Source organism: Heterocephalus glaber, unplaced genomic scaffold (assembly GCF_053883595.1).
Source record: "Heterocephalus glaber isolate CG9 unplaced genomic scaffold, H.glaber_assembly_v1.0 deba00000071, whole genome shotgun sequence".
NCBI classification, from domain to species: domain Eukaryota; kingdom Metazoa; phylum Chordata; class Mammalia; order Rodentia; family Bathyergidae; genus Heterocephalus; species Heterocephalus glaber.
The window spans coordinates 1,732,463-1,758,069 of record NW_028258137.1 but is presented as its reverse complement, the minus strand read 5'-3'; the positions used below and the strand labels follow the sequence as shown (position 1 = coordinate 1,758,069).

The 25,607-nt window shown below is 56.8% G+C and overlaps 1 protein-coding gene across 6 annotated transcripts in view; it reads right to left on the bottom strand.

Moving 5' to 3' along the window:
- The window catches only part of Kiaa0513 (KIAA0513 ortholog), a 45,932-nt gene extending 21,538 nt beyond the window's left edge, over positions 1 to 24,394 (bottom strand). For all 6 annotated transcript variants that reach the window (XM_087199620.1, XM_087199712.1, XM_004842729.3 and 3 more), the window contains exon 1: positions 24,247 to 24,394. The gene's annotated coding sequence lies outside the window, so the exon portion shown is untranslated. The remainder of the gene's footprint in view (positions 1 to 24,246) is intronic.
- Between the last annotated feature and the right edge of the window lie 1,213 nt (positions 24,395 to 25,607).

Sequence of the window (25,607 nt, the reverse complement as noted above, 5' to 3'; positions counted from 1 at the left end):
AGGGACAGCTGATTCAGAAAAACCTAAGGACACCCTGGGCCCCTGGCTGCCCAGTGCTCTCTGGGAGAGGTCCAGCCCTGAGAAGCCCCTGGCCGGGAAGAGATGCATGCAGGCCCCAGCAGCGAAGGCTCCAGGAGGAGGAAGAAGCTGAGGGGGCCTGGACAGGCCTCAGGCACTGGGAGCCCTGCAGGAAGGAGGCAGGGAGCGCACGGAGTGCAGAGGAGGCAGCTGTGAGGATGCCCGACCCCTGCAGCCTTTCCCAGCCACCTCCCGCTGAGGGGAACTGCAGCCCAGCCACAACCGGCCTCAAACTCTGATTTCCCCAGCACCCGGGGCACAGGTTGCTGCTTCTCCAGTGGCCTTGAGCAATCAGCGGGGGTGGGGGCACCGTGGGGAGGAATCCAGAACGCTTGCAGCCCAGGTTGTGGCCACAACCCGCAGGCAACTGGCTCTCAGCGCCCCAAGAACCAGAGACGCCTGCTCCTGACAGCACACTATCCAGGTGGAGTAGGGCAGGGCAGGGCCATGTCCACACACAGCAGTGACAGCACAGATGCAGCTGCAGGCCAGGGCGCCCCCTGGACACAGTCCTCAAGGGGACTTGCTGGCCACAGGTCACACTGGGAGGCTGAGGACACTGGTATGGCCCAGCGACCTCACCCAAGGTCTGCCCTGTGGTGACACACACTTTACAGACAGATTAAGCTAAGGACTAGGAGTTGGGGAGAGAACCTGGGTTATACAGGTGAGCCCGACATCATCACAAGCAACCTTCCCAGGGAGTCAGAGTCGGAGAAGAGCTGTGAGGATGGCCCTGAAGGTGGAGGAGGCTCTGAGCCAAGGAGTGCAGCAGGAAGAGGCAGGAAAGAGATTCTCCCGGACCCTCGGGCAGGAGCCTGGCCAACACCTTGACTGTAGCTACTGAGGTGGGTTTCGAATTTCTGGGCCCCAGAATTGTGAAATGATAAATGTTTAAAGCCACTAAGTACACAGTAGTTTGTTACATTAGCAAAAGGAAGCAAAGACAGACAATGTTGTTACGTCAGAAAGACTAAGTTCAGACTATTAGGTATTTGTCTGAGTCTAGGCATGCCAGGAAACATAAAACCTACTGCGGCAAGAAGCTGGGGAGTCTGCTCTGCAAAGAGGGCCCCGGCCCACACCCAGCAGGCCAAGTCCAAGGCCAGCCCTTTCCTACCAGCACGCTTTGGAATCTGACAGCGGCCTCCCTGTATCAAACTTGTGGTGGCTGTGAAGGTCTTCCCCTCCCTTCCTCTGAAATGCACTGTGCTGTACTGGACTGCAGTGTACTAGTGAGGAAGGGTGGGGAACAGACTGGGGGCTGGGGGCTGGGGGTGGGGGGCAATTCCACCTCGAGGACAAAAATCACTCTCTGCTTTGTGTATTCCCTTCTGGTCTCCATCAATGTACAGTTTTTTGTTTTTGTTTTTACCATTTCAGAGCTGGAAAAAATCTCAATCTTTAGTCTGCACGCACCACACTCTTCTCTCACAGCGATACACGGGCGGCCCTGTGTGGACGGAGCCCCCTCCCATGCCCTGAATGGTGCTATGCTGCCAACCGACCTCCAAGGGGGCTTCGCCAGAATCTCGGGTGCAGGTGAGGGGGCAGGAGTCACTTCCGAGTGTGCCCAGCCACCTGCGAGAGAGCCCCGGAGGTGCAGTGGCTCCTCTCCCAGCCCCAGTGCTTACTGAACACATCCTTCCTGACCTGGCCCCTGATGGGCCACCCGGCCCCTGGCCACACAGCCCCAGTGCTCCCGGCCAGGGGGTCTGCTTGCCACTGTGGGCTGTGAGACAAGCAGCGTTGCCTGGCAACCAGGAAGGGAGCTTTGGGTGTCTGAGCCCGTGAAGCAATAGTTGTTCAGTGAATGAGAACACGTCAGGTTACAGGAAATGTCAAGGTGTCCTTTTCCTCCCAGATGTCAGCATGCTCAGGTAGCTGTGCTGAAGGTCTGCCTGTCAACATGGTTCAAGGGCAACTTACAGACTCGTGGAATCAAATAAACCCATCGCTGCAGCTGGGAAAAGGATTTAGTGAAGTTTTGTGGCTGCTGAAGTTAAAAGGGGAAACATGCTGGGATCTAAAATTCTTTTGGCCCTGACAAATTCACCTGCAAAGTAACTTCTTCCAGATAATAAGTCAGAAATGCACTTTGACCATTGTAATGACAAAGTCTTTGAGATGGTTCTGAAAAATGCACAGGTGTTGAAACTGTTACTTCTTTTCATGACTCTTCAAAAGCGTGAAGGCGCAGGAGAAATCAGTCTGGTGCAGGCACTTGTCCAGCTGGAGCTTCGACCAGGTGGAGGTTAGGTTCCTGACTCCTGGGCACACAGTAGTTTCGGTGCCCCAGAGGCGCCCTGCCCTCCAACACCAGAGGTCCCTGCCGGGCTGCTGAGCAGCTGTGGCGCAGACCACCCACCCTGGCTTCCCAGAGGGCCTCAGGGCCAGGACGTGCAGCTGCAGCTGCTGGGAAGGAGGGCTTCTTCTGCTGAGAAAGTTCAGGACCTGGGCTTCGGGTCCCTGGATACAGCAGCACCATCCTAGACATCTGCAGAGGACATTCTTTGGCAAAGAGAAAAATGTCGGGGTCTCAGATGTGGAGGGGCAGCTCCACCCGTCCCCACGGCGTGGGCAGGGACACTGGTCCCAACAGCGTGGCCTCTTTCCTGGTGCTGGCTGGGAAGCAGCAATGAGAGGAGATCTGGCCCCTGGGTGTTGGGACTGCACTTGTTCACAGCACTGCTTCCCGGCCCGGGTGAACCCTGTTAGCTGATGCCCCACCAAGCTGGGCCCCTTCGGGCCAGGAGCTGTGTGTGCTCCCCTCCCATGGGGATCCTGGGGCCAGGCAGTGCCCAGCAGGACACCTGCTCAGTGAGTGACTGCTGCTGAGTCTCGTGGCCCGAGGTTCTGAGGGGAGCTCAGCCCAGAAAGAAGCCGGCTGCTACACCTACCCCACCCCACCCCATCCTGGTCATGCCACGTACGACCTCCTGGTGCCTTGGCAGTTTGTCAGGAAACGCCCTGCTGCCCATTTATTCTGTGCCCGGAAGGAGAAAATCTACAGGCTCACTTACTAGCCTTTGGACCAGTAATGCACATCAGTGCGACTCTGAGTTACTCTGCTTGGCTGCCTGAGGGCTGAGACACCAGAGCTCCAGACCCAGTGGGCCGACAGCCTACTCCAGGCAAACAGGATCGCACTTGGCGGCTCAGCTAACTCCCACCACCGTGCTTTCTGCAGAGGTGCAGCATGCTCTGTGCAGAAGAGCTGTCAACAGATCCACACACCGGGCAATTGGGCACGGGGGCCAGGGCCTGGAGACAGGTGGTTCTGAAGCGCCCAGAGCACACCCAGCAGCAGACAGATTCCCAGAGAGGACCACAAGTCCCATCTGGAAGGCCGTGCCAATCTCTGCTTAGTAAAGATGGAGGGGGTCACCCTGGGAGAGGGGCCACACCGAGAAGGCCATGGCATTTCCCATGGGTGGGCCCGGAAACCCTGCTGAGGCACCACAGCTGGAGCGGGGCTCCGTGAGCTACTTCATTCCCATCGTGTCCCGAACCCAAGAGGCTTCTGAGGCCCTGAGCCCTGTGACCTGAACTGGGCAGTGTGGAGAAGTAGCCCTGGAAGGGGGCTCCTTAATACACCCTGGGTCCCGGGGGGTGAGGGGGGCGCCAGGACAATCAGGGCCAACAATCTCAACCTCAGGCCCTCATGCTACCCTGAGTCCAAGGTGCTCCCGGCAATGTGTCTGACCTGTCGGCGAAGGGCTGGAGCTCCTAGGGGTCTGGGCTAGAAAGGGGCCGGGCTCGTGAATGGGAGCACGCAGGAAGCTCAGAAGCACAGAGAGTGAGGGAAGGCCACACGCAGTGCCCACCTGAGCACGGAGGCCATCAGGAAAAGGGTGCGCACTGAGCTGTTCGGGAGAGGGGGACCTGGGTGGGCCCCAGCCCTGCTGAGGCGACGCAAAGACAGCTTGGAACACAGCAGGGTCTGAAAGGCCGGGCCCGACACTTCGGGATACAGCTGCGATTTTTCACCTTGGAGGGAGCCCACTACTGGGCCGTGGAGAGGGGAGAAGGGCGAGGGGCGATCCTGCGCTCAGCAGCAGGTTCTGTGGAGCAGACGCTGGCTGGTGTCGGGTGGGTCCCTGGGAGGACGAGGTGTGGGGACGCTGTGCAGCTGGGGATGCAGGGAGGGCACAGGGCAGGTGCGGAGGTGGGCAGCACCGCCACACTCACAGACTGGGGGACAGCGGGGACAGCACAGGGCTGGAGAGGGCCTGACAGACTCACTACAGCTCTGAGGACAGGCAGAGAGCCCCGTGGGACTGATGAATGGCGAAATGCCTACTTCAGCACTGTTGTTTTTGTGAGATCCTTGAACTCAGCAGGTCCCACCTATGCTCCCAACAGGATATCAGGAGGAGCAGCCAGGTCTACAGACATGAGCTGCTCTCCCCTTTCTTTCTTTTTTTTTGGTACTGGGGATTGAACTTGGGACCTTGTACTTGCAAGACAGGCAGCGGCACCACTGAGCTAAATCCCCGGCCCTGTCCCCCTTTCTTAAGAAACTGCATGGGTCACAGTCACACTGCTCAACGAATTCTCCAGGAGCGAACACACCTGGACCCCAATGCCACACAGGATGCAGGAGGAGCCCTTGGGAGGGATGGTGCTGTGCGGACACCTGTGGGTAGGTGGGGAAGGCCCCGGGACACGGGCCTCTGACAGTGCCAGGGTCAGCAGTGACCCATGATGATCGGCACATGTAGGGGATGCTACTGCACATTTTCTCAACAAGGATGGAAGAAATCCAGTAAAGCAAGAGGGAGTGTAACCTCTCCCAGCTGTGCAGTCTCACAGCCGGCAGCTGGCGCGGTCTGAGGTCTGTGGGGAGGCAGTGGCATCTGCCCGAGCCAGTGGGCAGGACAGACGTCTGCACCCCACAGGCCAACTCCGGCTCTTACTGCAGCTCTCTTACTTATTCAGACTGGAATGTAAATGACATCTGATGGACAGCAGGGGGATGGGACGTTGAGAGGGACAGTTAACAGAGTGACCCAATCAGGACCAGACAGACAGGAAGGTCCTAGCAATTGGCTGAGTCCGAAAGAGGCATCTTGACTGGAAATCCACTCATTCGCTGAACTGCTGAGTGCCTCTGCCTGCCAGGCAGGATGTAGACAACCCGGTTTCTGCCCTAGAACAACACATAGTGATGAGCGAGGGGCTGGCAAGGAGCTGCCCAGCACAACACGGGCAGACGGCACGTAGGCCCTGAGCAGGTGTGCAGGACGCTAACAGCCACAGCTGGCTCCGCAGTGACGCTCAGATGTACCGACAAAAGCAGCAACCAGAGCGGTGACGACTTCCGCCCACACCTTGGAAGGGGTGACCAGCTTGCCTTCCGCAGCAACGGCACAGTACCCCAGGCCCTGGTTTCTGTTACCCTATGCGCAAAGCAAGCCCTTAGGATTCGCACGTTAGAAAACTTATCAAACCTGCTGGAGGCTTTTTAATACACACTTGATACTGAAAAAGGACATAAGGAAAACAGAGAGCTGGGGATCTGCAGAGCATCCAGATACCCGCCCTGACCCCACCCACACTGCTAGGGGTCCTGTCGCCTCACACGGGCGCGGAGGGAAAGCAGACGCTGATGGTGGGGTGAGAGCCTGCGAGACAAGGCAGGGCCTGTGACTGAGGAGTTGTGTGGTGACAAGGGACCGGGCCGCTTCAGGCGGCTCCAGGTGGCTGCAGCAAGGTGGTCCCCCTCGCCCCATGGCCCTGTGGGTCTGGTCCAAGGGAGCCGGAAGTGAAGGTGGACATGTGCTCGTTAGCAGGTTCATGGCAGGGAGAGGTCACTGGGCTCCTAGGGTATCTTGCTATTTCCCTCCGAGATAGCATTTATGAAGCTTTGTGTGGCTTTTCCCAAGTGCAACATCCTAACGGTTATATCTAAAGATAGCCCCTGCTTTATGAGCTCCAGGAAGAAGGAGGAAGCTACACTGGTTCACAGTTCACAGGAGCAGGAGATAAGGGTCCCTAACCCAGGGGGAGAGCCAGAAGGTTGAATTGTCCACAAAGAGCACTGTGGGGCACTGCGGCCTCAGGCCCATTTCTAAACTGCTCTGACGTGTTGCATGCTGGGAACACAGAAGACACAAGTGCCCCCCACGCACAGCATCCTCCCTGGGCTCAGCTGCAGAGCACACCGTGCACTGCCACGCTGCCAAAGCCCAGGAGGCCCTGGAGCTCAATCCCTGAGGGAGGAGAGAGGGAAACGGAATGGCGTCAAAGGCCGCAGCTACTCTGGCTCCATACCTTTCTCAGGCTGCCCAGACCCAGCTCAAAAGTCGCCCCCACAGGCATCGGATGCACACACTGTACCCTGCCTATGTACATCCAGTCACAGATGACAGCTGAGTCGTTCCTGAGCCCCAGTTTAAGGCCTCATTTAAGGTATTTTCCATGAATCTTCACCTTTCGGAGTTGGTTCTACTGTAAGCTAAATGTTCGCAGTCACTGCCCGGCATGAGCTTCCCTTGGTGCACAGCTGCAGTTCCTTAACACAAGGACACAGCTGACAATGTGGGGACAGCTGGATGTAATGTAGACAGAGACTGACTTAGCGTCCCATTCTTTGGGGACAAGCTCTGCCAGACCACTGCTGCAGAGAAACAGTGCTTGGCCATTGGGCAGGGAGAGGCTCCCTGCAAGAGTGGGGGCCTGGCATTTCTCCAGAGAGCCCTGGCGTCCAGGATGGGAACAAACCATCGTCCCTCCTCTCAGGATTGGTCTGCTCCTGCAGCCCTGGGCAGGGCTGGAGCACAAAGCCAGGCACGGAGGACATCCGTGTCCCTGAGGAGGAGACCAGCTGACCTTCCTGCATTCAGGGATCCCTGGCAAGCAGTAGCAAGCCTGCTGTGTGAAGGCCACTGGTGCCTGGACCACCCACCTGGGACACCTGGCACCTCTGGCTGGCAGTCAAGGTGCTCTGCCATCTGGAGCCGGTCAAGCTGCCCATGCAGATTTCCAGTGGCCAAATACAGATGGGACGTGGCCAGTACTCAACACAGCCTCACAGGGCTTTCAGGTCTGCTCAGAGTGGCACGGCCCAGCATGGGATGAGGTTTCCCAGCACGCACACCTTCCTCCCTCTGCCTACACCGCTGTCCACAGCCTGCCAGCGTGTTCTTTGGCTCAGCTGCAGTCCCTGAGATCCTTCCTCACACTGAAGCATGTCTGACGACGGCTCTATAGGTCCACCTGCTTCCTCTATCCCAAGGCAGCAATGCAAATGTGCCACAAACCTATATGCAGCCGTATTTATAATGCAAAACACTGAAAATAATTTTAACGTGCAACAGGAGGGGCAGCATGGAAGTGTCGCTGCGTTAATTCTGCCACTTTGTTAAAACATGAAAGGGAGCAGCAATGATAGCACGGCCTGGTGAGAAATCTCTGCATTAGATGCAGATGAAATGGCACTGAGCAGCAAGACAGGGGCCGTCACATCCCTGTGGGTACAGCATGGTGAAGACAGCACAGGACGCACCTGACTGTCCCCTGCCTTCCACACTTGCTGTGACAAAGGAGTCAGTAAGAAAACACTTGCCAGGTGGCCAGCCTGCTGTACCAAATTCTAAATATTTTTGTGTGTGTGCTATTGGGGAGGGAACCCAGGGCCCTTGCTCCGGCTCCATCTCCAGCCCTTTATTTTTTATTCTGAGGCAGGGTCTCGCTAAATTACTAAGTTGTCCAGGCTGGGCTTGAACTTGTGATTCTCCTGCCCCAGCCTCCCAGAGTGCCTGGCTTAGATATTGTTAATATCAGGCATTTGAAGGATGCACTACCCATGAGTCAGCAGGCCACAGAACTCGGACCCCCGGGCTCCACTCCTGTCCTCAGCTGATCTGTGCCCATCAGTGCACGTGCGTGTGGACACACACACACACACAGGTGGAGACCCAGTGACAGAGAGAGTGTGGAAGGGTCTTACTGAGGCTGCAACGATGCCTGAAACAGAAGCTTTGCCTTCTGGAGAGTGAGGAGGGGCCAGTGAGGGAGGAGGGAGAGAGTGTGTGCTCGCACGAGCACTTTCCACTCACGGTGCTCACTGCCATCTGGGTGTGGTGCCGCACGCCTGTGGTCGTTACACTCTGGAGGCTGAGGTAGGAGGATTGTGAGTTTGAGGCCACCCTGGGCTACAAAACAGGCCCGGTACCCAAACCCTGCCCCCCAGTAAAAGACACTAATTTCTTTTTTTCTTTTTGGTACCGGGGCTCAAACTCAGGACCTTGCGCTTGTGAGGCAGGTGCTGGAACCACTGAGCTAAATCCCCGGCCAAGACACGAACTTCTAACACGGCCAGGTCAGACTCCACAGCAGGAGGTCCACGGTGGTACTTCCTGGATGCAAACCGTGGGATCTTCCAGTAAAGACTCCAAGTCTTTCTCCCCTTCTCCATCTGCAGCTTTTCTAACACAGGGCGTCTCATATCCGAAATGCTTCGGGCCGAAGTGTTTCATAGCTTGGATCTTAGATCTGCATACACACAGATGAGGTCTGGGGCTGGGGCCCAGACGTTTACTTCACACATGTGCCTTGTACATACAGCACGAACGCAACTCTATACATTCTTTCTGTACCTGTGATGGCTGTGACCTAACACAGGCCAGGTGTAGCATTTCCCACTCGTTCACATGGGTGCCCCAAGGTGTTCGATCCTGGGGCATCTGGACCCCAAACTTTCCATTAGGGACGCTCTAGCTGTGTCCCTGCCCCTGGAAGCCAGCCCTGAGTGGGGGCTTCCTGCCTTCACACCCTGGGATGCTGGAACAGGCGTTTGCAGGGACAGAGCCCGGAAGCCCTGATGTGAGCCCACCTGTCGGGCACTGACACTCACACCTGCCTGGTTGTTCACCTTACCTTCCTCCTTCCCATGGCGACCATGGCTCCCCTGGCCAGACGCATCCACACCCTGTCACTCTGTCTGAGGCCTCCCCTGTGGCTGAGCTGGGTGCCCTGCCCCACCCCAGGGCAGCTCTGACTCCCAGGGCCCCTGGGAGCCACGGTGGGAGCTGAGGGAAGAGGACCACAAGGCAAAGGCCACCTGAGTGCACCCAGCCCGGGTCTGCTCTGCTCGCTGGGGTCCGCCCAGCAGGCCACATAGCAGTGCACCCTCTGTGCCAGGGCCCAGACCCGGAGCGGGCCCCCGGCAGCTGGTGGAGCCCCTATCCCCCCGTCCTCTCGGCCAGCAAGGGTGCTCAGTCACAGGAGCAGCAGAGCAAAGCTGACCCTGGTCAGCTGCAGAGGGAGGCCAAGGACAGGAAGGTCAGTGTCCCCCCTTTTAGTGGCTTTGCTCAGGTACCCACAGTCAGCTGCAGTCTGAAAATATTACATAGAAACTTTCAGAAATAAACAGTTCACAGTGCTCCCCTGAGAACTGTGACGGGGCCTCGTGACATCCCATCCCGCCCTGCACAAGAGGGCTGCATGTGCGCTGCGCCAGCCACCTGCCCGCCACTCACTTGCAGCCGGCCAGCGATTGATCAGACCACTGCACCTGTGTGCAGGGAATCCTTATTTTACTTAATATGGGCCCCAAAGCAAAAGACAGTGACAGTTTCCTTACAGCATATTGTTATGCACTGTTAGTTTTACCGCTGCTGCTGATCTCTTAGGGCATCCGCTTGTCCATTAAGCTGCACCGTGGGTGTGAGTGGGAGAAAGCCGAGTGGACACGGGGCTTCGTGCTGTTTGGGGCCTCCTATCCCAGAAGGACCCAGGGAGGACATGGGACCAGGAAGCCTGTGGAGAGGTGCGGCTCAGGAAAACAGCCCCCTAGAGTGGCTCTGAGCTCCTGGCCAAGCCCAGTGTGAGGAGACACAGCCTCCCGGTGCAGACCTGAGCAGAGGCTGGGCGAGACACGGCCCAGTGGGGCAGCAGCTCGCACGGGAGGAGCCTGACAGATAGACGGAAGCATGGGCAGCGGCTGAGTCTGAGGGCCACAGAGGCCACAGGGAGCAAGACCCTGGACCCTAACTGTAGGCTCCTGAGAAGTGCAGGTTCCAACATCCCCGAGGTCTGGACAGACCTGGGTCTCGTGACACAGCATCCAGAATGACACGGCCTGCAAGGAGACAGGGGAGCCCTCCACAGCACGGGCAAAGACGCAACAGCACAGCGCCTGAGATGAACAGCGGTCATCAGAAAGACCCCAAGAAGTAAGGGGGTCTTCTGGGCACCAGGGAAAGGTTGAAACATCTCAGAAAGAAAAGAAGAAAGAAAAACCACACGGACATTTTAGAATTAAAACTGGAATTAAAAATGGAAAAAAACTAAAATTAAAAATGGAAAACTCAGTGGTTCCAAAGAGGCATGAAGGTGGCAAAGCCAGGAATTGGTGGGTGAAGAGAGGTCAGCAGAAATCACCTGACTTGACCCCAGACAGGAAACCCAGTGGGCCCCTGGGACAGCGGGAGGAGACCCATCCATGCACCGCCAGCATGACAGGAGGAACGGGGGGGGGGCAGTAACCACCCCACAATGAAGAACCAGTGGCCCAAACTCCCCAAATCCAGCCAAGGATGTAAAACTATAGATTCTAGCTCAATAAACCCAGAGAAACCCACCCCTCGTGCCATAATGAAACTGCTGAAAACTAAAGGCAAAAAGCAAACCTTAAAAGCAGCCAGAGGAAAACGACCCACAACTTGGAAGGGAACACAATTCAAGCGACTATAGGCTGCTGACAACAGTCGGAGAAGCTAGAAGAAAGGAACCACAGTTTTTTGGTTTTTGTCTTTTTGGTACCGAGGATCGAACTCAGGATCTTGTGCTTGCGAGGCAGGTGGCAGCACCCCTGAGCTAAATCCCCAGCCCAGAACACATTTTTTTTTTAAAGTATAAAAAAGGGTCTCAATCCAGAATTCTATACACACACACACACATACACACACACACAACTAGAAGTAAAAACCTCAACAAGGAAATTAAAATGGAATGCTAAAACACATTCAAATAATCCTAAGGAATCCAGGAAAGGGAAAACAGAGGAAAGAAAATAGAGGGGACTAACAGAAAACATAAAAGAATAACAGAGGTAAATCCTAACATAGAAATAATTATATTAGAGGTAAATGGTGTAAACACCAGTTAAATGGAAAGATTATTAGAATAGATAAAAAGGATATCACCTTCTATATGTTGGTTACACAAAACTCAAGGTATAATCATATAAGTAGATTAGCAATAAAAGAAAAAGAAAAAGATATATTATGGCAGTGATGGCAAACCTTTTAGAGCTTACAGTAATACAAATAGCCCATGCTGTAGGTTCACCACCACTGTATTATGGCAACACTAATCAAAATAAAGCTGTATGTATCAGAGCTAAGAAAATTACCAGGAATAAGAAGAAACATTAAGACAAAAATGTCAATTCCTCAAGAAACTGTAACAACCCTAAACAAGTGGCCCTAACACTGTTTCAAAATACAGGAAGCAAAAAGCTAAAGGAGAAAGACACAAATCTGATTATAGCTGGAGATTTAAAACTTCACTCATGTAATCTACAGAACTACTGAACAGGAAGTTGGCAAGAGCATGCAAGAGGTGAGGAATCCCAGGATGGACAGCATGTCGATGGTGCTCACAGGCCGGAGACCGAACAGTGGCAGGACGAGTGTCAGGTGCACGCAGAATGTTCACCGAGGCGCCCGGGTCCTAGGTTGCAAAGCAACCCGTAGCAAATCCAAAGCAATAGAGATCATGCACAGCATGTTCTCTGACCCTAATGGAATTAGATAGAAATCAGCAGCAGAAACGCAAACAACATATCCTACGTAAGGCAGCAGTTGAACAGGAGGCCTCCGGGATGGAAAACGCGTGTCAAACCCTGGGTGCCCAGGACAGTCACCCCTCCTCCCCGGGGGCACAGGCAGCATCAGCCTCCTTCACCCATGGGCGCTGACCTTGCCCACCCGGCTGTTTCCTGCTCCTCCCACGGCAGCATCACATTTTATCTCCACTCAGCTCTTTGTGAGGAGGTCACTGCGTGCAGCCACCTGAGGCGCAGGCCTTGGGCTCCCCATCCTGGGTGTCTCCACATGACATGCAGAGCTCTTGGGATGCATGGAGGCCTGGAGTTTCTCACAGTGGGCAGACGCCTAACAGCCCCAAAGTCCCACTCCTGGGTGTGTATCCATCCATCCATCCATCCATCCATCAATCCAAGCCAAGTAAGCGAAAACGACACTCACCAAAAGTGCACACCACGTCTACAGCAACCGTAACGGGAAACAACTCGGAGCCCTTCCACAAGGGCGGATTCCACCTGAGAAGGCCTGCACTCAGCCACAAGCACAGCTCCGTGACCCGTGTCTGCGGCACCTCCCCGTGGTGTTTCATCCTTGGGACACTCCCAAGGAGGGGCGGGCATTGCCAGGAAAGGCATCAGAACTGAGGGGTCCGGGAGGAGTTTGGGGGTGATGGAAACAGTTTCCTAATTGGATGTGGCAATAGTTACACCACTGCATGTATGCTTTAAAATGTACTTCAGAGGGGTCAATTTTACTGTGTCATCAAAAAGAAGTAAAAAGGCAGATGCAGCCAGGTGCAGGCCACAGTGAAGGCGGAGTACATGGTATTCCACTTCCTTAGAAAGGCGGGCTGAGACCCCAGACTCCCCAGCTGCAAGGCTGGCTGCACCGCCCCTCACCCAGCCCAGCACAGGCCCTGGCTGGGCACCAAGCCCGCCTGTCCCCCAGGTCTCCGCTGTCCCTTGTTGCCTGGATGCCCTGAGCTGTGGCCCTTGGTGACAGCCAGGCTCCTGAGAGGGCGAGTCACCTCACCCTCTCACCAGCCACCCCGGGGACCGGCCAGCGACTCCAGCAGCTGTGGCTGTGGCAAGGGACGAGGACAATGGCACCTACGGGGCCAGCAGATGGGGGACAATGGGGAGGAGAGGCGCCTCTGCCAGGAAGTCCCGAGTGCACGGCCAGGCAGGCTGGAGCCCTCCTCCCATCTGTGGGCAGGAGGGGCTGTGTATGCAGAATGGGCTCGGGCCAGGCAGGGGTTTCTTTTGGTACCAGGGATTGAACTCAGGACCTTGTGCTTGTGAGGCAGGCAGCATGCCACTGAGCCACATCCTCGGCAGGGTTTTGTTTTTAACTGAAACGGGCGAAAGATCTAAGGGGAAGCCTCAAAGGTGCCACTGCATGGTGACAGACTGAGGCAAGAAGACCATGGCAAAGGCCCTGGGACGCATCCTGGCAGGACCCCCGGGGCTCAGCCCCTGGCCTGCAGGCGAACCCACCTCCGTCCTCTCGGACCACAGCCCGCCTGGCCCCTCCCAGGTGTGGGCAGCTGTCTGCCCACTGACCTCCTGGCCCCTCCTCGTGGGACCAAAGCAGAACATGCCTGGGCAGCTGCTGCCATCTGCTTTGCCCCTCAGGGGCTCCACGAGGGACGAGAAAGCACAGCAGGTTGGAGCAGAGGTGTGCTGGGTGTGGCAGCGCCTTCCCCCACAGGAACAGGCCCAGGGCACAGCAGCCACAGCAAAGGCGCTGCTGTCCTGAGAAGCGTGGCCCTTGGTGGCGGAAGGGGAGTGACAGGTCCCAGAGCTGCAGTGGCAGAGGAAGGAAAATGCTGGGACAAGCCGCTCTGAGTCACCTCGAGAAGACTTCGGCGGCCCTGGGTGACAGGGGGTGGTGCCTCACACTCCTGCACTGCACGAGCCCTGGGCCCCCGTGCCTTCCACCCCAGCACCGCTGACCCAGTGCCTCCCTGCGGGCTGGCTGAGGGCCTGGGCCAAGGGCACGGAATGGGGCCGACCCAGGGCGGCCTTCTGTGGGACCATCTGGGCTGCTCAGAAACAGACGGGGAAGGGGATGTCTGAAGGCGTCCCGGTCAATCACACACGGTTTCAGCCTGCACAGGGCACAGCAACCTGTCTGGGAGCGTAGGGCCACAGCTTCATCCTTGAGAGCGAGGTCCCCATGACCCAGGAGGAGCCGTACTGCCCTTGCTTGGCCATGGCCCAGGGAAGCCCCATCCCACAGTTCAGGAGACCCAGGGAGAGGCCCTGGCTCCTCTGCCGGGACATGGGGACACACGGCCATCTGCTCTCCGCCTCCTCGGGGCTATGTCCTGCACATGGTTTCCCTGGAGCGATTCACCCCAGCTCCCTGCTGCCTCGTTTGCTGCTGCAGACATGGAAATCTTTCCAAAATGCTATGCCAGACTCTCAGCTTTAATGTACGGATCAAACGTGCTTTGGAGCCTGGGTGTTCCCCAAAGGATGACATGGAGGGAAGTGTCTTCTCACTGTCACCTCTGATCAGACTGTCCCTGCTGGGTCGTTCTAGAGATCAGAGAGCCGGGGTGGGGGACGCAAACACTGAGACACAGAGACAGATGTTAGAGGAGAGAAGGATGGGGCAGGGTCCCCCTGCCAGCCCCAGTGGTGGCATCCGTGACCTCAGAGTGTCTGAGGTGAGAAACGGGAAGTCTCCTTTATTAAACATTTTAAAGACATATATACCGTTCACTGCCAAAGTTACGTACAATCGTGTTTTCCTAATAATTCTCTCCCCGAATCTGAATAAAAGAATGGCATTGTCAGACATCTAGAGAAGGCCTGCTGCCCCTCCAGATCTCCAACACGGCCACACCCTGAGCTGTGTGGCCAACCTGGTGCCACTTCCGCCCAGGGCAGGGCAGTGAGGAAGCATGCTGGGTTGGGCCATGACTTTTCCACTGGCATCTCATACTGCTCAGTGACTAATAATTACAGCTAATGCCAGAGGCAGTCGGCACACACCCAGCACCAAACTGATGCTCAGGCCCAGCATGATTTAGTTCTCCAGTAGCAAGGATCACCTTCGATCCCCACACCATGGGTGCGGACCCCTCTGGCCTAGGAAGGTTCGCTGTTTCTAGGGCACAGAGCCAGGACAGAGAACGCTGGGCTCAGGTGCATTCCGAATGCCTCCAAGGCTTGGCCCCAGGGTGGCAACTTTGGGAGGTGCCGGGTCTTTGGAATGGCTCCTGCTCTCCAAGGGGGGCTGTGCTCACCCCTCTTTCTGCTCAGGTTCAGGATGGGGGCACTTCCTCCTACACACACTCCTGCCACGATATGCCACCTCACCAAATGCCAGACCAGCGAGGTGACTGAACCTCTGAAATGTGAGCTACATAAACCTGTTCTCTATACAGCTGCCCCTGCATTTTGTCCTCGAGTGCAAGCTGAAGAACACAGATAAAGTCTCCCCACACTGTGCCAACTCTACGGGGAAACCCGGCCCACAGGGCTCCTGCTGGGCATATACACAAGCAACACCTGGCTCAGAAAACTGCTTTACCCAAACCATCGGAAGAAGCTTTCTACTTCCCACTTCCGGGGAGACTGGCAAACAAGGAGGACTTAGCTAGCTTTTCACAGAAGCTACTTAGGGCTAGAAAGAAAAAACCGAGTGGTTTTTAAAATAATGATGAGAACATAAAGATGCTTCCAAAGGAGGGGGAACAAACAGCTGTGCACTAACTAATCCTAGACTTTGTTCTGATCAAAAGGAATCCCAATATGCTGGGGTTAGCTGAGACTCCAGGCTTCCAGGAAATGGGTGGGGCTTGTACACAGGTTAGAAAGGAACAGGGATGGACACACAGGGCAACAGGGACAGCTTTAAGGTGGGGACAGTTGTAAGGTGGGTCACTGGGCCCCAGAGAAGCAAAGTGACAGTGAAGCCAGGTCTGCAGTCACACAATGGCTGCATGGGAGCCCCCACCCCACCTCAGCCCACTGTCACCAGCGGGCCGAGGAAAGCTGCTCCTCCCGGCCTGGCCTGGCCTCTGCGCCCAGTGCGCGGGATCTCTTGCCAGAGGTGAAGGAGACCCTGCCCCCACCTGGGCGGGGCAGCACCAGAGAGACAGGCAACAGGCACTCTCTGCGGAGCTCAGGCTGGCCATCTGACAAGCACTGGTGAAGCCCTGCTGTGGAATCAGAACGGGGGGGGATCCTGAGGATGCAGAGCAGAGCAGGCCATGAGCCTTCCTTTCCCAAGCCTAATCTGGGAGGTGCACACCGAAACCACCCCAGCCATGGGAGGAGAGCTGTGATTCTGGGTGCGGGTGTTGGTGGGGCACAGGAGGGGCGCTGTTCTGCCTAGGGAGGCTCTAAGAGTGTTCTCTGGGTCAGATCTGGCAGGAGCGGCACCAGCAGGCGGGGGAGGATACCCTGGAGTGGGGACAGATGGCGCAGAGACAGGCGTGAGGGGTCTGAAGCAGCAGTATGCAGTCCTACTTGGAGTCAGGAAGACAGTCCCTCATCTAGCACGACTTCAGCTGACATTTGGAAGGACTCCCTGAAGCCTTAGAACCAAAACCTACAGAGCAACCACTTTTCTACCCATAATGAAATGGAAGCACAGTTCTCTTATTCTGGGAGGCCTCCGTGGACAAGAACGGAAGCCTGTAATTGTGCACTAAAGTCCTGGCTTGGCACACGGTATTTGTTCAGCAGCCTGGGCCCAGTGGGGCTGACAGACGTCATGTGCATGAGTGACAAGAGAGGGGACCTGTGGCTGCCTTGCCTAGGAGGGGCCTCCAGAGCTTACAGGGGCTGCTGAGGCCCGGCCTCAGTGCCCTGGAAGCTCACAAGTGCAGCCTGCTCCTTTCTTCTCGGCGCTCTCGCTGGGGGCAGATCCCACCCAGCCTGCCCTTTGAGGAAAGGAACTGCTAGGTTGGGAATCTAAGCTCAGAGAGAGAGGAGAAGGGGAAGTCGGGTCTGCGTGAGCTACGGAGTTTCCCAACACCTTCCTGACATGACTGAGGCAGCTCTGAGCTGCCAGAGCCGTGCGGCCCCACTGACCACGGCAGGGCTCCTCGCAGGAGTGCGGACAGCCTTTAGGCCGACCCTCCGCAGCGGGGCGTGCCCTGTGCACGGCAGGGTGCCTAGGGTCCCTGGCCTCAACCCACCATGTGCCAGAGCACCTTCCAGTCGGGACAGCCATGTATGTCAATAATATGTATGCTGGTTGTGTGTGGGAGTGGTAATATTGGGAGGTATTGGTTTATTTTACTAATAAAATCTATTAGTAAAATTAATTTTGCCTGTTTCCTTCACATGCTTAGTGTGGCTGCTAGAAAATGTTAAATCACACTAGTGGTTCACCTTGAATTTCTGGCCAGGTGGAGCGGGACTGGACATGGACAGGACGCTCCCCCACCTTCGAGGGCAGGAGACTCTGATTAGCAGCCCAAGGAAGCCATGAAGGCACTGCCCTGCCAAGGGCATGGACCCAGCCCACCCAACCAGGGGCAGAGCAGGGCAGCCTTTCGGGGTGTGCAAGGCCACAGCAGGAGCTGGGGCAGGGAGGACTGGGGCCGGGTCCTGGAGGTCAGGTTAAGGGCTTGGGATTATATCCCAGGAGCAGCGGGAGAGGGATCCGGGCAGTATCAGGATCTCACTTCCATTCTGGAAATGGCAGTGTGGCTTGGACAGAAGCAGGACTGCCAGACACCATGCCTCCCTGACCCCAGCCATGTGTGGCCTTGGGCCCCTTACCAGCTCCCTGGCCAGGCAGGAAGTAATGCCAGGGACGCTGCTTCCTTCCCAGAGCAGGGATGAGCTGTTCATTCTACTCATATCCGATTTGATGACAGGCATCCTCTTTCCTCCACAGAGAGGCCAAATGAAGCCATCTTTATTTCTACGCTGAGCTCTGAGATTCTAAGGGTGATCTTTTTTTCTCTTGGTATTGGGGATCGAACTCAGGACCTCGTGCTTGCAAGGCAGGTGGCAGAAATACTGAGCTACATCCCCAGATCTTAATCCTAACGACAAGTGACATCTGCCTCTCAGAGCTGAGAGGGCACTGGACTCACTTTGCTTCATTAGCTCGTTTCCTACGTTTCTGATAGCTTAGGGTGAAAACACTGGCTCAGGGGCCATGGGTTTGGCACTGTCTTGGTCTCCTGTAACGGCCCTCTTCCTTCCTGGTGTGTTCTATGAACCCAGGGTCTGGTTCTCCTGCAGCTCTGTCGGGTTCGTTGCACCCTGGGTCTGTATCCCTGCCCCTGAGGGCCCCCAAGCCCCCGGCACAAGCATGCCAGCTTAACAGCAGCTTTTTAAGCACACTGCTCTGGCATTTTCCATCTGCCGCTTGTTCTGCTGCTCCCAGATCCGCCTTTCCCCAGCTTACCGGCCACTTTGCGGCTGTGAGTCATCCGCTCTGAGTCATGCCTGGCTAGGATGCAGAGCCAGGAAAACCTCTCTCTGAGCACACCTGGTAGAAAGGAGGTCACCGACCATCTGATCTGGTCTGCACCGGGTGCGTGCTGCCCAGAGCGGGGTCGGGGTCAGGAGAAAAAAATCTCCCTCCTCTCTGCCTCTAGTTTGCATCCTGCTCTGCCTTTGCTGGAAAGAGCCCCAAAGTGCAACAGAGCTTGGCCACCCACTTCTGGCTCTGGAGGCGGCTGCCACAGCCGGTGCTGAGGATGCCCGGTAGCACTGTCACTGGCCTGCCCACCCGGGAGCCACAGGCTATCTGCAAGACGGCAGGTGGGTGCTGGAGACGGAGAGGCGAAGGTGCTGCTTTCTCAGGACTAATGACGAGAGCCCATGTGACGGACAGGTAGCAGGCCTGATACACAGCACAGAGCGGGAGCTGAAGGGGAAGCCGGGCGCCAAGGGCCTCGTTCTCACGATGCCTTGATCACGAAGGTCATCACAGGCTGGGGAGGGGCAGAGTGACGGGTGATGTGGGCGGTTTTCTTTTTTGGTGATAGAAATGCTCTAAAATTAAATGGTGATGGTCAAACCACTCAGTAAAGTTACTAAAAATAACTGAATTCTACATTTGAATTGGGTGGATTTTTAAACATAGAAAACGTATCTCAATCGCTGTTACAAGAAAGGAAGAAAGAAATGAAAGAAGGAAGGAAGGAGGCAGAGGACCTGCAGAAGAGCCTCAGAGAAGAGCCCAAACCCTGGCTCCGATGATCAGCAACAAGCCTACAGCCAGCCCAGAGCTGGGGCACAGGCGGCCCACGGGCCTTCAGGGCTGCTTCTCCCCCTCTGCCGAGCACTCATCGATGCTGTGTGACAGGGCAGGTGAGGCGAGGCAGTGGAATGAGTCGGCAGGACTGAGGCTGGCCTGGCCAGAAGGATGAGGACGAGAGGCCCAAGGGACAGGCCAAGGGAGCTGGGATGTGGGCACATCACTCTGGAGGAGGACGGAGATACCTGGGCCTTCAGAAGACACAGGGAGAGGGTGGCCTGGCACAGCCCGGCAGGGGCTCCATGCTGTACCCAGCACTGGTCTTGGGGCACACACCCAGGGACCTCACAGGTGACTTGTGCTCAGCCCAGGGAGGCAGCAAAGGGGAAGCAGAGGAGCCTGGCACAGAGACAACCTGATGGCTCTGCCTCTCCGCGCCTCAGTTTCTCCCTGTGACAGGGACAGCACTGGAAGCCACCTCGGCCTGCTTTGGTGAGGGCTGCCTCCCACCTCCCCAGGGGTTCCCTAGTCCTTGTCCCTCATGGGGGCCACCTCCCCGCGCAGGACTGCGGACTCTGAGAGCCACACCCTCAGAAGCACTGTCCCCAAACTTGTCCCCATGTGCCAGCAGCACCTTCCTGCCTCACAGGCTGCACAGCCGGGTGCTGTCACCAGCTCTGAACTGGAGGGACAGGAGGCCTTGAAAGGCAGGAGGAAGGAAGGGCAGCGGTGACAGCACAGCCCACTGCGTGGAAGCCGACGGTGGCAACTGGGGCGTTACAAGAATGCTGGGTTTTGGGAAGGAGACCGAGGTGCTGGCAGTGAAGGTGCCAGCGGGGGATGAGATGCTGGGGCCAGTAAGGAAAGGCAGAGGCAGGAACTGCTTTCACTGGCGTTTTTGTTTTGGTTTTTTTGTACTATCTGAATCTGGTACCAGTTGCATGGGTCAAAAGCACATCAAATGAATTAAACCAAGGGGCACCCGGGGTGCCCAGGTGAGATCAAGGGCAAGGAAAGGTAGGGGCAGAGGTGCCAGGCATGCAGGCAGCTGCTGCATCCCCTGCCTGCTCACCACACCCCAAACTCGGGAAGTTCTGTGACTCCTGGGGGCCACTCCCTGCCGGCACCGAAAGCTGCAGCCTAAGGCTCTCAGCACCTCAGCCCGGCCCTGGCAGATGGCACAGTGGGCTTGGCTTCTCCTGACATCAGGGCCTCCTCCATGAAGCAGCTAGAGGTCCCAGCTGGCAGCACCAAGGAGCGATGGCTCCACTACAAGGGTACCGTCAAGAAAGAACCCAGGGGGCCAGGGATTTAGCTCAGTGGTTTCACCGCCTGCTGCGCAAGTGCAAGGACCCGAGTTCGATCCCCGGTAAAAAAAAAAAACAAAAAACCCCAGGAAGGAAATGATGCCTCAGAGCCCTGTAGATGCCATCGCATCCTCTCAGGAAGGGCAGGAGCCACGGGTGTGCAATGGGAAAGCGAGGACGTATCAGGCCACCGGTCAGCCACCTCTGCCAGTTAAGAGGCTCATCCCCTCGGGCAGATCACTCCATCACTTCGTCTGTGAAACACGAATAGCACATGATCCCTGGAAAGCTGGAAGGGTCATGGACACTTTCCACGAAAATACTCAATCCCTGCCATCACCCCTAAGTAACCAGCACCTTCTGCCAGTCCCCTAGGTGCCAGTGGGTCTTGAAGGTGCCAGTTGTCGTGGGTTGGTCTGTACCCCGGCAATAAACACTAAAGCCCTAGCCCGGAACCTGGGAATGTGCTCATTTGGAAATGGCCTGTACAGTACAGTGAGCTAGGACGAGGCTGCCCTGAAGGAGGGTGACACTCAGTCGGATCTGCGCCCTTTTCAGAAGTGGGGACAGCAGCACAAGCAGGGAGGAGAGACGATGTGCAGCCAGGCGCACAGGAAAAGGACGGCCACATGGCCTCTGAGGCAGAGCCCAGGGCTGGAGAGAGGCACACACGTCACCCTCTGAGGCCGGAGGGATCCAGCCCTACCACATCTAATTGCGAACTCCTGGTCCCAGGAACTCTGAGACAGTAAATTTCTGTTGTTCTGAGCCACCCAGGCTGTAACACTTTGTTACAGCTGCCCCAGGAAATGAACAGGGAAGGCCACCTGGTGCTCCACTCTGCAGAGTGCTGGAATCCTCCTGCCCAGTGTCAGCCAGCAGCCTACACTGTCTCCAGGAGAAGAAAGCCAACTTAGCACCTACCAAGGCAGCGACTCCTCCCACCTTGAAAGGGTCTCACCATCAGAAGCACTGCGCCTTCCACAAACATCTCCTGAGCACCTACTATATGCTGGGCACTGTTTTAGGCACCAGTGATGCATAGTACACAGGGAACAGATAATAAAAGCATCCTCAATAAAAAAAAAAGTCGATTCTGATGCGGTTACAAAGAAAACAAATGCAATGTGATTGAGTGGGCTGGCACTAGAGGAAAAGGGACATAACTGATTGTTAGAGAAGGTCTCATGGAGGATATGGTATTGGGACAGGAACCTGGATGACAGGGAGGTAGCCATGGGAAAATGTGGCAGAAGGAACAGCCAGTGCAAAGGTTCCGTGGTAGACTGGGCTAGGCCTAGAAAGAGGGCAGGGTCTCTGCGAGTGAGAGCAATAAGTGCTGGCTGGAGGACAGGCGAAGTCAGTTGGCACCTGCCCAGTCACCTAGCAGATCAAAGGAAGACGTCTGAATTTCAGCCCAAGGGTTCTGAGAAGCTGTGTGGGACACAGTCTCAACCCAGGACTTTCTAACTGTCTTTGTCCTGATCTACAGCAGCCCTGAGCTTTCTGCAACCTTGGCACCGAGATTCTCTCCCTCACCAGCCCTCATCCAGTCACCACTAGAGCAGGTGCAGTAAATACACTTCCTCTTCTCCTGTGACCTTCATTGGATGGTGCTGTCCAGGAAGGAACACCGTACCCTAGGCCGGAGCCCCTGGGGGTGCTCATCCAGACTTCTAATGTCCCCAGGCCGCCCTGTCACTGCCTCGTGCCTTCACCTGCTGAAACATATACCGGGCAGCCTCCCGAGGTCCTGGCAGTGCTGCCCAGACCCTGAGGGCGGACAGAACCTTGTTCAGCCCTGAGAGTAGCTGTGCCCTGGGCTGTGGTGGGAGAGGGTGCCAGTCTGGCCCACACACTGCCACGTATAAAGCCCTGATTAAAGCAAACACGACTCCCAGGCAGCGCCTCAAGTTTCGCAACATTCCTCTTCCGGAATGGCCTTGTTCTCTTGCACCACAAGCCTGAAGACACCTGCACAATGTGGAAACGCCAGCTGTTGAGCAAAGACATGCTCTGCAATCGCGCTTCCTACTAGATTGCCCAAAGCCCGTAAACAAATCTGAGTTGGTGTGTGGGCTGTGGAAGCGGAAGGGTGAGCCACGCTGGCTGGCCAGGCTGGCTTAGACACTGGGCAGGATGAGGGAGGGCGTGCTGAGGGCGGTGGGGAAGGACCAGGCCCCCAGTGGGAGCCACGGTTCACCCAGATCCACCTGACGTCCCCAGGCGAGAGGCTGCGACATCTGGTGTTAGTGGCTGGATTAACACTTGGCTTTGCTTCCTACAGTGAAGGGACCCAGGGCAAACCGGTCTCAAGCCTCCTCATCCGACGCAGGGCCAGCAGGGCCAGCAACGCCTGTCACTCCCATGTTCACGATGAAGACAAGCTAAGAGGGTGGGGTACAGCACCTGGTAGGATAGGAAGGCGGGGCCCATCATGGCAGGGCCACTTCACTCCTCCCTTCCTGATGCTGGCTGGCATTCTGAGGGTTTCTGCTGTGGGTATTTCTTTTAACCTGATCCTTTTCCTTTTGTGAAAATAAAGGTGGAGATGGGGGAGAGGGAAAGGAAGAGGGGGGAAGGAGAGGTAGGCACACAGCAGGACCCCCAAGAGCAGCCCTCTTAGAGCCATCTGGGGTTCCTATAAAGCAACCACTTTTGGAGAAACAAAGTTATTGTCTTAAAGAAAGAAACAGCCACTGTCTATGGAGCATCCCCTCCGTCATGGAACGCTGTAGCAAACTCCTATGGCTTGTGACTTATCCATCTCAGTGGGTGGCTCCTCAGTGCCTTCAGCTATGACATGCTCAAATAATACGAATGCCCCTTCAGAGGAAGTGGCGCTGCCACCCTAAAGACAAACGTCGCAAGGAGCGTCAGAAGGGAGCCAGAGGCTGGAGGGACTGTGCCGTTGCCAATGATGGCCTGAGCCTGAGTCTCGAGAGCCCCTGCAGCTCTTGGATGGAAAAAGAAAATCTTATGAGTCAACTTTTTCACTGAGCTGATTTCAACAGCCTATTGGCTGCACATCAAAGGTGCAAGCAGTCCTATTTCTGAACAAAGCGGAAATTAAAAGGTCAGCGGCAGGAAGACCCTGGACAGTGGGGAACTGTGCTTCCCCTGAAGGGTCAGAGAAGGTGGGAAGAGTGCTCACAGCCCCGGTCCCCAATACAGTGCTAAGCATGGCCCTCTCTGTGGCCCTGCTTGGGCTGTAGGGCAGCTGCTGCCTCCAGTGGGATGGGTCTGAACAGTGGCATTGGGTTACAGGGTGGATGGCACGGCTGGAGAGGCCCTGACAGCTGTCAGCCTGCTCCCACACCGACCCATAGACAGCTACGGCCACGTCGGCCTCACCTGTGCCCGCTCCTTCTGCAGTTTGGTGCTTCTGCCCCGAGAAACTTCTTCCTTCCTCCTCCCCTTGCCATCTTCCCACGTCCAGTCTCCCAACACTCGCAAACTCCGAGCCAGCACAAGGGGCCATGGCCCGCCCCTGAGGACCAGGCGCTGGACACCCTTCAGTCCAGGGCCCAAGGGGGAGTCCCCAAGCCACAGGCACACCGCGGGCCCCACCAGCCTGTGCCCCTGGCCATCAGGGTGGAGGGCTGTGTGCGACAGCACAGGTGGGGTGGCCGGGGCCACAGCCCCATCTCTGTCAGCCGTCATCCCGAGTGGGCGCCTTCTGCCCAGGACACGCGGAGCAGCCGGGTGCGGCTTCGGCCCGCACCGGCCGGGACAGCCCCCGCAGGCCGACCCCGCGCCCTCCCAGGCCCGTCCGCGAGGACCCCGTCCACCCCGCGCCCGGCGCTGCCGTCCATCACCCCTCGAAGACGCCCACGCCCCAGCATCCCGGGCCCGCCCCGCAGCTCCCCGCTGTCACCCCGCGCAGGCCTCGGCCTTCTCACCGCAGCGGCGTCCGTACGGCGGGAGACCCGGCAGCAGGCAACGGCGTCCGACCTGCAGCAGCGGCGACTACGCCGCCCGCGAGCAGCCGGGTCCTTAGGAGGCGCCGAGGCGCGAGCTGTCAGTCAGTGGGTGCGCCCGCCCCACCGGTGTGCGCAGGCGCGGACACGCCCGCAGCATCACGTGACGGCTCCGCCAACTCCCCCGCCCCCGCCCCTCCCGCCCTCTGGAACGCTGGTCTGGGGCGCCGGTCGCTCTCGGTGAGAGTCTGGCCCTGCCGCGACCGGACCAGCGGCTTCCTGGCGACCTCGCTGGGGGAGAAAGACCGTGTGGAGCCAGGCCTTGGGCTCCCCCACTTCTAAGGCTCGAATGCCAGTTCCTCCGCTGGCGTCCCAGAGGGGCAGGACGTTAGAAACCCGGCCAGCACACAGGGCACGGAAGGGCAATCGAGGCCGCCTAAGGGTTTGCGCGGGGGCGCCTGAGAGACTAGGGGAATCCCACTTGAACTGCTGCAAAAGTTCCGGGATCTTTTCATAAATGCAGTAGGGTAAACACGACGTCCAGGTCTTTGGGTTTCTGCCGAATCGCTCCCGTTTTAAAAGGAAAAAAGTATGGGTTTGAGTGTGCAGCTCAGTGGTACAGCGCTTGCCTGGCGTGTGTGAGGCCCTGGGTTCCATCGCTAGCGCGGGGGGCGGGGGGGGGAGAATAGAAATCCTGCCTGTGTAAATTCTTGAGTCCTAGAAAAAGAGTAAAACCCCCTTCCCAATAATTTGGGACTGTCAAGCTTGGTTTCGGTGACTAGCGGAGTAAAGAATCTGCCTCTGATGTTCTAAAGACATTTCCACAGCTGCGCTACACGAGGGGACTAGAGTTCTGCCTTTCAAGAGAGAAATGAACATGCAGAGGGATGATCAACTTTTCATCCCTGGCCCCAGCGCAGCAGGATAGCTGACCTGTCAAACTGAGGACTTGCTTGGAAAAGTTTAGGAACAACATGACCGTGAAAGTTGGGAGTTGCAATTTGATGGGAATTTGGGGGTTGTTAGCATCATAGCCCCTGGTCTCTTTGGCTTTGCTTGACCTACTGGGTATGACCGTTGTGGGAGAAGCTGGATCTTAGGTGCCCTGGTGTGGTGTGAATTCGGCAGGGAAGGGTGTGTGGTAGCCTCCACTCCCTGATGTGGTCACCACAGTAAGTGGTATAGGGTTCTCCCAAGTCCCAAAGAACACAGGTGCCATTTTGCAGGACTTGCAGGAATGGAGGAGGATTGTGCTGGGCTGCAGGAAACCAGGGAGTGAATCTGCCACAGCACTCGACCCCTGTAGCTCTGACCTGGCCTTGGCCATACCACTGTTCGGGAAA